General features: G+C 30.9%; 1 non-coding gene and 1 pseudogene across 1 annotated transcript; one reads left to right on the plus strand and one right to left on the minus strand.

Moving 5' to 3' along the window:
• Positions 1-424: 424 nt before the first annotated feature.
• Positions 425-498, minus strand: TRNAN-GUU (transfer RNA asparagine (anticodon GUU)). The gene has a single exon. It is a non-coding gene; the product is annotated as a tRNA-Asn (tRNA).
• A 7,818-nt stretch (positions 499-8,316) lies between these two features.
• Positions 8,317-12,057, plus strand: LOC132066227 (nuclear transport factor 2-like; annotated as a pseudogene).
• Positions 12,058-13,365: the final 1,308 nt, after the last annotated feature.

The raw sequence follows: 13,365 nt of genomic DNA on the forward strand, positions 1-13,365 counted from the left end.
TCAATTCATACAATCTTACCGAAATCCATAGTTAATAGACACAAGGTATCAAAATATATTTCAAATGATAACTTCAAATTTAAACTCCAAATTGCATGGACTTGAAATCATTGATTTGAAGTTGAAATTGTGGTTGGACATACAATTTGAAATCATTCTGAAATTGCATACGTACAGATTATCATTGTGAGTTGTTGGATAAAGTTGTGAATAAATGCATAATTATAGTAAAAACTTGCAAAGGTCAGTACGTGTTAATTAATAGGTAAACTATTAGTAGTATTAATTAGTAAGAGATTCAAGGCAATGTTCTAAGCTACTTTTGACACGAATCAATGAATTTTCCGATGAAATAGTTAAAAATAATTAAATAGGATATCACAAAACAAAAAATAAAACAAAGAACAAAAAAAGGGGAAAGAAACGCTAGAAGGAGGGGTCGAACCTCCGACCTTGTGGTTAACAGCCACACGCTCTAACCAACTGAGCTATTCCAGCGCATTCATGCGTTCTTGATTATCGACTTAAACACACTCACTAGTTACTTCTTTATACAGTTCCTATTAAATTAAGATTTTTTTTCAGTACAACTTTTCATATATTCCCTCCGTTTCAATTTGTTTATCTTACTTTCCTTTTACCATTTCAAAAGAATGTTTCTTTCAATTTTTGAAAACTCTTAGTTTTTTTTCCACGTTTTCAGGATTAAAGGCATTTTGGTACATTCTATATATCTTTAGTTTAAGACCACAAGATTCAAAATTCTTCTTTACTTTCTTAAAATCCATGCCAAGTAAAGTCAGACAAACAAATTAAAATAGAGAACTTTATCTTAAGTATAATTGTAACACCTCGTTTCGGGCTAAGGTTTGACTCTTAAGACGGGGGGATAATGAACCCAATATGAGTAGTGTAGAAAGGGATTTTGAAACCTAATCAAGTCATAAGAAGAGTCTTTGGGCAAAGTAAAGTTGAAAGCTACCCTACGGAGCATGTTTTTAAGTGAGTTTGCATCAGGTCTCACTTAAAGTGATTATATGGAGAAATCTGTAAGGAATTTGAGAAAACTTCCTTCATGAAAGTTGTATATCTTTGAAATACCTTTCCAACGGTATATTATAGAGGTCAAACAGACATCTGTACAAAAAGTTATGTATGATTTACTAAACAATGTTATGTCGCTCCGGAAAAACGGGCCGTAAAATTGCCAAAAATATCAAGCACACTTTTATGGTTTCACGCTATGATTTACGAGCTGTAAAATAATTTATGGGTCGTAAAGTGGGCCAAAAATGAGAGTAAAACGGGTCCGACAACAACTTTAAAATTTCGTTTTTTGGTTTTTTCACTTCATTCTTCACATCTCAAGCCCTAGAATGACCATTCTCTCTTCCCATCATCCTCCTACACCAAGGTAAGCCTCTTCCAAGTGATTCCAAGTGTTTCTAACATCAACACAATTCTAAGTGAAAATCCATTATTCCTAACCTAGGGTTTTAATTAAAACCCATCTCAAGGTTCAAGATTTAAACTTTTGAAATTCTTCTTCAATGTTTCAGACTTTTCTCAAATTTTTGGACCGATTAAGGTACGTAGGGTTTCTATCCACGTGTAGGAACATCGTTGTTCACCCTCACTCTACGTTCATCCATAAAAATACGAAGTTCCATAAACTACTCTTATTCATGATGACCCTAATTTACATGTATCATGACATATCATATTCGTATTAATAATTCATTATTATATTCTTGATATTCCATTTTAGTTATTGGGAATCCGTCCGTAATTCATGAACACCCATGCTTTGCATTCCATGGGTTTTCAAATGCAAGATATGAAATATTATGCTTATTTTTCATGAAAATCTACATGTTTTCCATGTTTTCATACAAGTTATACTATATACTTATATTCATGCTATATTATACTCACGAATCATATTTATAAGCCATGTTTACGAATCATGTCTACAAGTCATACTTACAAGTTATGTTATACAAACCATAGGCTCAGATGTCACCGATATCCATGTTCATGTTTTTTAGAATAGCATAGGTTTATCGAGAAGGCTTAGATAGCCTGAAACTACGTATGCTAACGTAGGTAAGGGTCGATCTGCCCAGATTAGGACGACACCTTCAGATAATTGAATTGGATCCTTTCATGTCATGTTTATGTCTCATACCCGGAAAGGTGTGGGGGGTCTTGGTCGGGAAAATGATTCCATGTTGTTATACTACGTCTCTCCCATATATACATATGTACTTAAAATGTTTTTACTCGTATGTTACAAATTTATTTATGACGAGAGATGCTCGTTCATGTTCATGTCACTTTCGGTTTCAGTTCTATTATTTCATGTGTCATGTTTATTTCATTCAGTTGCTTTACATACCAGTATAATTCAAATGTATTGACGTCCCCTTGACAAATAGGTATTAATTTACAGGACGGCGGATCTGCTCGTTAGGACATTGCTCGTATCAGCTTTTAGTGAGCCCCATCTCATTCGGGATTTAGTCATTATTTATATTTCATGTTCATGTTAGTTATGCGATGCGATCCTTGTCTGGCAGCAGCTCGTATCGAATAGTCGGTCGTGTCTGTTTATTTAGTTTGAGTTAGCCTTGTTGGCTATCTTACTATGCTTTCAGACTATTTCCGCATTTAAGATATAACGATATTTTCAGACTTATGATATTTGGGTCCTACGTTTTATTCAGATCATGCATTTTAACTTATATTCCGCATCAGTGTATGTCCCATGTTGATTCGGCAAGCCATATGGTTCGCTCGGTCAGATGCAGCAAGGCAACAAGTGTCGTGTTACACCCAATTCATGGGTCGGGGCGTGACAATAATCCCACATGCATGGTATAATGTACTATTTTGACACTTTCGACTAAAAAAAAAACAAAGCGGTATTATTATTTATAGCAAAACGGTAATAACCAAAGACAATAGTTAGTAACAGCAACCAACGGATAAGAAACTACATCAGACATACAACAACTACTAGTAAGAAATAAAAGGTAGGATAACGCTCTACTACCAACCTTTTGCCCTAATCTATGTCCTCCACAACCTCATATATAAGGTTATGTCCTCGGTAAGCTGTAACTGTGTCATGTCTTGTCTAATCACCTCTCCCCAATACTTTTCCGGTCGACCTTTACCTCTCCTGAAGTCATCTATATCCAACCTCTCACACCTCCGTACTGGGCATCCATGCATCTCCTCTTCATAATTCTAAGTCTCGCTTCTTGTATCTTGTCCTTCATTAAGGTCACTTTCACCTTGTCTCGGATATTTTCATTCCTAATTCTAACCCTCCTAGTATGCTCACACATCCAACTCAGCATCCTTATTTCTGCAACTTTCATCTTCTGAACCTGAAAGATCTTGACTGGTGTTCTCCTCCCTATACAACATAGTTGGTCTAACCACCACTTTGTAGAACTTACCGTTGAGTTTTGGTGGTACCTTCTTATCACATAAGACCCCGGATGTGAACCTCCATTTCAACCACCCCGCACCAATGCAATGTGTGACATCATCGTCAATCTCTCCATTTCCTTGAATAATAGAGGAAGTATTTCTTATACTTTTTCTTGAGCTTGTTTGGCCGAGCTTTTAGAAGTTAAAACATTTTTTCTCAAAAAAGTTTTTTTTTTTATTTTTAATATTTAAAGTGTTTGGTCAAAATTTAGAAGTGGATTCAAGTAGCAGTAGAAGCAGTTGTTTTGTTATCGGGGTAAAGTTATAAATTTTTGTTTCTTTCCAAAAACAGAAATTTAATTTTTCAAACAAAAAAAAATCCTTACAAAACATTTATATTTATCAAACTATTTTTCGTTAATTCAACTCATATATCTCTCAAATATAAATACAAGTGTCTTTCTCATTTTCCGTCTTTTGCTTTGATTATACTTATATTGACTGAAAATAAATCATTTAATCACGTTTAGAACTTAAAATAACAAATTCTAAAGCTTATAAGAATTGGAGGAAAGTTACAACTATATATAAAATAAAAAGGCAGAGGCCGTGCGTTAAAACATTATGCGCGGGTCCAGCATTCGGATCGCGCTCTCCTTCAAAATCAAATCGCTATACAACAACAACTTACGTCGCTGCGCTCTCCTTCAAAATTAAAACTATAAATGTTGTAAAGTTTAAGGACTACAGGTGCAATTAATTTAAAATTTATTGACATTATCCTAAGTGGTAAACTAACAAATTTGGTTTTTAGTTTTTTTTTTTTTTTTTTTGGGAAAAAAATCAGCAGATCTTGGTTTCATTATTGTAATCCAAACAAATTGCATTTGTTATTTCAAATTGCTCCTATGCAGTGTCAGCACGTCATTGTTCACTTTTGACCAGAAAAATTAAATTACATGTATCATTGTGCATGTTTCTAGTTCATAAGCACACAATATTTGTTTTTTGTCTATTAACATGTGCTATTTATATTTATATTCTGGGTAACATGTGTTATTTATCCAAATTAAATATAACTATTACTTTTTCCGTTGCAATTTTTTTTTTTAATTTGACGGGACACTAATTTACATAAGTAAAAAAAAAAAATCTTAAACTGAAAATATATTAATATAACAAAATGTCTTTTAATTTTATAGTCTTAAACATGTTATGTAGGATGTTAGTATTAAAAAGCTAATAAATATAAATAGTGATAATAACAACAACATACCTGTTATTTGTACATTAACATGTGTATATAAATGGTGAACTTTTTTAAAAACAAAGGATTGTCACTTTATCAGAAAATTTAGTTTAAAATATTTGTCATTTTAAAAAATTAAAAAAGTATTAATTACCTCTTTTTCAATTCCACCAAATTACTGCTCCACTTCAACGAGCCGAATAATAATTAATTAGGTATTTAAAGACAGGTAGATAATTATTTAGTTAAATATATTTATTAATATGATTTTGCTTTTAATATATGTGTCACAACTTGAGTGATAACTTTAAAAAATTAAGTATTTAATTATAAGAAATTAATATGAGTTGGTGAATGTAAATGTAATTCTTGTGGAGGAAAAAAACAACCTTGACGTCACCACATTGTCATCAATTGCAAAATATCAAGTTGATTTGAAAAGTACAACTGTCGAGCCATCTTCTCAAGAGCAGCAAAACTTTGGGTCGGACCTTTGTGAAAATATATTAGTATTTCTTTTTTTCTTCCTTTTTTTCCTTTTTAGAATCATATATAATGTGTATTTCTCTCTTTTTATTTTTTTTTTTTTTTTTCCATTCTTCACATTTTTTTACCAACTCAGTCTGCCCGTGACCGCTCGCGACTAAGTGAAGACTAAGATATTTTCTCATAATACATTTTCATTCCTCCGATACGGCGAAAAAGTCGATATCCGATAATCAGAGATCAATTGAAGGACCTATCTTACTTTGTCAAAGTCTTCCTTCTATATATGTTTGATAGATGAACGCTGGCGATTAAGCAAAGATTCATATGAGATCTCCTAATTCCTTTTTATTTCTTCGATGTCGCAAGAAAATCGATTTGATGATTTATCTTACTTCATTCTCTGTAGATTCAATTGAAGAAGTTCTTTTTTTCTACATTTCCAAACCCGTGAAATGACCATCAATTTAAGTATAAGTGGATCACGCGAAATATTCAGAAGAGGTAAGTTACATGTTTATTTAACTTTATTTTAAGCTCTTTCCATGAATTTTAGAACTACTTGATTCGTCTAAATGGTGACTCAATTTTGTAGATCCTTGAAATTAAAGCATATATAAGAAGAAATTTGACATCTTAAAAATAATAAAAACTTTTCAATATTAAATTTGTAATTGATAAATTAAAAGCTATTGAATATTAAACAACACAAAAGATTGAGATGGTAGAAGGGGAAAGAGTATTCAAAATGTGCCTAAATCATGATTAGGGTTTCAACAAATTGTGTAATTTTAAACACTTAATTTATGAGATATATACAGTCGGACTTTTTTTTAAAACAAATATTCTCTATCATTATATTTCACTATAATAGCCAAGCTTTATTTGGAATCGATTTTCATTTTATCTTAGCAACATTTCGCTATAGAAGCCAAAAAATTATCTGCATAAATGACATTGTTATAAAGAGGTTTGATTGTATATCATAATCATACTATAAAAGTATTTTGTATCTTAAAGAAACTTCATTTCGAATTATTCATAAAAACACTATTTTAACATAATTATTTTCATATATTATCAACTAATAAAAACCATAGAGTATTATTTATAATATATAGTTTCAAAGATGTTGTTAGTGGCAACTTAGGAATTTCGGGAAAAGAATAGTATATAAATAACAATATTTGGCGTAAATATACAATATGTTTTCAAATTCATCTGATCTGACCATCCTTTCGTGATTGTAGCCTAATTGTTATAAGACATAATACGTTGAATGCCCTTAAACTTGCCAATAAATTTATTTAGACACCCGAACATGACTTGTCTCAATTGAACACATGATAAAGTGTTCATATTAAAAACTATTGACTCAAATTTTAGAAAAGCTTCTGCAAATGTTCTCAAGTGTCCATTATATAAATAAATTAACCACATAAAATATATTACACATAAGCCTAAATTAAAATGTGCATGAGAATTTACAGCCTATTGAAGCTGATGTGTATAATTAAAGGAGGTGACATATTTTACATGATTAACTTATTTATGTGTTTGACGCTTGGGCAGCGCAGAAGCTTTTTCAAAATTTCAGGCAGAAGTGTCTAATAGAAACACATCTTCAAGTGCTTAATTGAAACAAGTTACAGTTCGAGTGTCTAAATATAAAAATTTACTGACAAATTTAAAGGTGTGTCAATGTGTTATAACTTCTAAGTTGCTTGTCCATAGATATTATCAAAATTTTAATTGGAGTATTACAAATAAGTGCTTATTTATCAGACTTGCTCATGATTTCAACTTCAAACTTGAAATATGAAATTTAAAGCTTGAAAACCACGTTTTAGGAGTTATTCAAGTTTTCGCTCATAAAATTCAACTATATTTTTATGTTCAGGCACAGCTTTGACCTCCTATATCCTTTTTCTATTTAACTTCAAATACTATTTTTTTTTAAGTATCAACTAATTCATGTCCAAACACCTACTTCACATTTTAATCTCACTACAAGCTTTTCAATGATTTACTAATCTCGTTAAAAAATATTCCAAAAAAGTTATAATATACATGTAAGGATATATTTAATGATTTACTAATGTTAGAATTTCCATTTTGACAACTAAAATCCTAGTTGGGATTGGAGAAAATCTTTCCAAGAATTACCACCTTAATGTTTTTCTTTCCGTCACTATAAATTCGTCGCCTATTCTTCAGTTTTGTTTATCCCTTCTTTGCTTATTCAATTTCAATCTCTTTCTTCAGAGGTATTCCACTAGTTTTCTTCTTGTTTGCCTCTTTTTTATTTTTTTCCCCTCTTTTATGTAATCTTCTATTGTTTTCTTGTAGAAATTTGTAAATGATTTTTTACTTCTGGGTTTCTCAAAAGTCTTGATTTTTTCTCTATGATTTCTTTGAATGATTAATATACATTGGTTGATTTTGTAGGTTTTATGATTTTGGTGTTATTGTTGCATCTTTTTGCCAATTCTTGAATTTGTAACGCCTTTTTCTTAGATTTGATGGTTTAGAATTAAGTTCTATGACACTTTCTTTTATTATTATTGTATCAAATCAAAAGACAAAAAAAATGTTTTTTCTTTGTTGTTGTTGTGGTGTCTACTAAGAATTAGATAAACCCTTTTAAGGTCTTTAATTTTTTTCTTTAAAAATTATAGTCTTCAATTGGTATACATTGGCTTTGTAAGTTCTATGATTTTGAGTTATTAATGTTGTTGTTTCTTCCTTTTGTCAATTCTTGAATTTGTAACGCGCTCTTCTAATTAGATCTGTTGGTTTCAAAACTTTTTTGTTGCTTCCTTTTTTAAAAATTGATGTTTCCATTTACTGTTGTATCCAATCGAAAAGCTAAAAAAAGAGAGAGAGAGAGAGAGAGAGAGAGATTTCTCCTTATTTGTTGTTGTTGTGATTTCCCCTTTAGATCAAATCTTTTAAGGGGTTTTAAGTATATAAAGAATTTTTTTTATTTTAAGGATATCTCTTTTTAGGCTTTGAATTCATAATATTTTAGGCCTATTATTTACTTCAATTGATCATATGTTAAGATCAATTTTTCTTCATCAGTGTTTATACATAAATTTAGAAAAAGCATATGAGTGTGGTCATATATTTGTTTAAAGATGAACGTATTAAAAAATGTGAATTTCTACCATAATTTTCTTGTGGGAAATGTATCTGGGGTACTTCTTATCGGAGTTTCCGACGGATTCCGGATTGAAATTTTTGAAGGCGATCCAACATGAACATCTGTCAGAAATTCATATTTTTTTATTTAGTAAAAATAGTGATTGGGCTGGGGTTTGATTTAGGTCAAGTTAAAGTTTTATTGGTCGAAGTTTCAATAAGTGGGACTCTATTTTTTACTGTCCCAAGTCTTGGATTGTTAGATTTTCTTTCAATTGTTTGACTATAACTTATTAAATATCTTACTTTGATACTTATTTAGTTATTATTTAAGATCTTATTGTCAGTTCTATATTTTAAATAATATTTTTGATGATTATTTATATCTTAATACTGTTTATCTTATGTGACAAAAGTATTATTTGGAGGGTCAAAATCTTTGAGACATATTTTTCAAAAAAAAAAAAAAAATTGAATGATTAACTCCTACGGCTTATAGTATTTTCATGTAATTTTTAAATATATAAACATTATTTTAGAAGTATATTCTAAATGTTAATTTTTAATATTAAAAATAAAATATTCATTCCGCTCAATAATAGATAAAAAGCCTCATTGTGCACGTTTTCTTTAATAAAGATGTTCTTTGAACTAATAACTTTTCTTTTTGTTTTTAATTGTAAATATTTTTTACTCTTTAGCCCTTAACTAGTGAATTGACTATTTGTTATTGTTCATCTAAATAGTTAAAATAATTTGATTAACCCTTTTTTTATTTGATTTATTATTGTAGCGCAAAAATGACAACTCAAGCAAATCGGCATTCTACTGAAATTTGCACTCTCTTTTGTGGATCAATATTATCACATTTTAAATATGCTTATCGACCAATCTCATCGATTTTATAAGGATAATAGTGTCCTAAGTTGGCCTCAGCCTGATGGTGAAATTAAATCTGTGACAACTTCTGATGTAAGTATTATGACAAAAACATATTAAGATTTAAATGTTTTTCATCATTTACCGACGCTTTTCGCAGATTTCACATTTGCATGTTTAAGCTTTATTACGAACTGTTTGTTAGCCTTTTGAATTTGATAGTATTTTTATGTGTGATCAAGATTTCATTGTATACTTGTTTAATCTTTATGATGTTAAATGATATTTGTTTCTTAAAGCAATGTGAGTGGAAAATATCACTTCATGAGTGAAGCCATGCGCTTCAGAGAAGTGTGTACATTAAACAATGGCACATAAAGTTATCTTGAAAAAATACCCTTCTTTGAATCTCAAATTTAAGGCATAGGATTAATATTGACTTATTGTATATTAGATGCTAAAATTAATGATTATAATTGCATTTTGATTATTGTAGTACTAAATTCATATATGATTTTTATCTCTACTTTTCCTTAAATTGTACGCTTTACTTCAATAAAGCACATACTTTTGCTCTCGCATTTCATATTGTGGAATATTAAATAGGCTTATGACTTTTACAGAGAATTTAGTAGTCTCTATCTACTTGTCATGATGCAAATTAATTTTGCTTGTAATTTCTCACAAAAGGGGTCAGTTGTCAGCCATTTCTCTCTAATTTAGTTGGACCTACAATTTCAATGTCTTTTATTTTGAATAGAGCTATGTTTCTGCTTTTATTTTATCATTTTCATTGATGTTTGAGTTTTACTAAATGATTTTTGGCTTAATATTTTCTTTTTCTTCTTTACGAATGAATGCTAATAGGCATATGATATTTGTATAATTTCAGGGCATAAAGGAATTTATCATTTCATCTCACTTCAAAGATAATAAGGTGGAAGTCATAACTATTGACTCCCAAGTATCTGCTGCTCAAGGTGTTCTTGTGGTGGTCACAACATGCTTGATAGGGCAAGATGACTCAAGGAAAAGTTTCTCTCAAACTTTTTTCCTTGCCCCACAGGAGAAAGGATACTATGTCTTGAACGATATTTTTCGATTTGTTGGCATAGAGAAATCTTCAGCAGTGGTTGAGGAGATGGCTGATGAAAATATTTCAGTTGCTTCTTTGGGTATGTCCTTTTGCTTTTGACACTATCTCAATTGGTCACTTGATTGCTTCTACGCTATCCCAATCTTAATTTTTGTTGGTCTTTTATTGTTAAGGATTTACGTTATATAAACTAACACCGTGAAGATTCTGTTATACTATTAGTGTAGTTTAACCTGTTATGGCACGTTAATGTTTATCGTATAAATGTACTTATAATCTCCTCTTAAACGATTTGATTGTGTAAAGTGCGTAGAACTTAAACTCTATTATTAGCTATATTAAAATTGTTCTTTTTTGAAATTATTATTGCATTTAGAACCAGCTGCTCTGAGCAAAGCCGAAGATAATGTCCAAGCTGACGTTAAGGAGGTTTCTGAAAAATCAAAGCCAGTTGATGAGACAATCTCGGTCATTGAGAATCAAACTCCTAAAGTTAGCTATGCTTCAATGGTTAGTTATACTTTTTGGGGTTATTTGGTTCACATACTAGTTATGCGGAGTTTATAAAATTCTTATTAAATTTTATTTTGCATAATCCGAACTGTTTACTATAGGTAAAGCAGGGCAGATCTTGACCGCCTAATAATGCCCCATACGAGATTGTGACGGTTGTTGTAGATGTTGATCTCCCGTCAGCACCTAAAATCTCTCAATGCAATGCTAAGGAGATGATTTCTAATTCGAGTGGTGTGTCGAAAGCCGCAGCTCAGTTAACCGGTGCTGCAAAAGAAAATAATTTCGATGATGAAAGTCAATGTAAATTTGTATTGCCTTTAATCAAATAGTTGATGAATTTTTATCATCTTAGACCAATTTATGAATTGTTTCATTTACACGTATGCAGGTAAATCGATATATATTGGAGGATTGTCAACAGACACGACAAGAAGTGATGTCCATGATGTTGTCAGACAATTTGGACCACTTCACACTCGTGACATTCAGCTCAAAACTTATGATGGGGTATATATTTTTTGTATTGTTGTTGGTTATTGCTAGTTTATCATTTTCTTAAGCCTTATTTCTTGTTTACGATTAAACATTTAAATCGGAAAAAATTTAGGATGGATATTGTTGCGGATTTGTGCATTTTCAAGATGCAATTTCTGCTCAAAATGCAGTTAAGGTAATGAATTCTATAAAACCTCTTTCTTACAAAATATTTACGAGTTTTGAGCAATTTGATCATATTTTGATGATTGTCTTCTTTTCTTGAATATTCTAGACTCGTCATATCATTATAAAGGAGAGGGAAGCCTATATAAGATTTAAGAGAATTAACAAAGGTACATACTTATATATGTATATGCTTGTGTTACTTTATATTGTCATAATCATAATGTTAATTCTTCTAACTTCATTTAAATATCGATTATATCATAACGATCATAATGTATTTAACCATTTTTAGATCGTGGTGGGAGGACAAAGTCTCCATCGGGTGGATTTTCACAACGGTGGGTAGTATAGGGGCGGTTCTGAGTCGCGAAGCTGGCTTCAAAGTTCTGATGGACATAGAAGGTTACCAACAACAGAACTACAAGAGGACGGATCAAAGAGGTGGTGCCAATAATGGTGACACCAACTATAATTAGTGTTGTTGCCTTGTTGTAGGCTTAAATTGTATCAAGCCTTTTTTGGTTTCTCATCTACAAGTTGAAGGTACAATATTTGATTTTTGGATAGTTTTGAAAATATAATACTCCACTTTCATAGATATAATATCTATGATGGTGGATTTTATTAAATACAGAAGACCTCATTTTCAACTCATTTTCAAGTTTCTCCAATGATTTATTGGATCTAAATTTTATTGATATAGACTTTTACCTATTTGATAGGGTCGTGGAATTTTTTGAAGGTCCATTATAGTTGGGGTTTTATATTCTTGTGGCCCATGATTTTTTGAGATTGGGTTACTGCTACCTAAGTTTCCAAATTTAGAATGAGTTGCGGACCGTAGGTAACAAGTTGTTAAACAGATGCTTTACTCATACACGTTTATCCAGCTCTCGCAAAAATTGTATGGGAGATGTCCTCAAAGCAACTGTCAATTTTATAGATGTTAATTTTACCTATTAGATAAGGTCATGTAGTTTGTTCAGGTCCACTATCGTCGTGGTCTTACATTCTTATGGCCCATACCATGGTTAAATTGGTTTGCTGGCAGGCTTTGCGACAATATTTTGGTTCAAATTGAAAAAACAGAGTTTCTAAAATTGAAGTTGAAAAGGCTTCTTTTGTTTAGATGTAAACATTGATTTGTAAATAATATTTTAAATATGTTTTACGACCGTGGCGGGGCATGGAAGCAAGACCACAGTCATAATTTATCAACATTTTATGGCCTTGGAAAGTGATTTTTGAGTTTCTTTTCTTTCTTTCTTTTTTTTTTCCTCCTATAGCACGTACGTACATACATAGAAAGTAACAACGACCCAATTAATCAGTAGTGAGCATTACTATTATTGTTACTAAAACTCTCACATAGTAGAGGCGGATTGAGAATTTAAACTTGATGGATTCACGTTTTAAGATTTTTAATATTGAAATTATGGGTTTGGAAGTTGAAAATTTTAGTAACTTCTCACATTAATATCTGTGTTTTGTGATAAAAAATTCTAGATTCAGTTAATTCATTGTAGTGAGGTTGCATATGCCTCTATCACCTAATATGAAATTTTGGGGCTCATGATGAAAAAACAACGAAGTAATAAAATAAAAACAACCTTTTAAAGAAATGACTAAGTGATTGATAGAATCGATCTTAAAAACCGATATAATTTTGAATAAAGAACTATCAAGAGTCTAGATCCTTGTCTCTCCTTTCATGAAATTGTTAAAACATGCTAAAATTAGTGAAACAATTAATCAAGATTTATATACATTTGTTATGTTTCCTGAGAAACATATTATCCCATTGCCCCATTTTTTATCAAGGCGTGGCTAAATGATTGATCTCTAGGAAGAGGCTTTGCTAAGAAATTGTCTCATGATATGTTTGCACATG

This window comes from Lycium ferocissimum, chromosome 8 (assembly GCF_029784015.1).
Source record: "Lycium ferocissimum isolate CSIRO_LF1 chromosome 8, AGI_CSIRO_Lferr_CH_V1, whole genome shotgun sequence".
Taxonomy (NCBI): Eukaryota; Viridiplantae; Streptophyta; class Magnoliopsida; order Solanales; family Solanaceae; genus Lycium; species Lycium ferocissimum.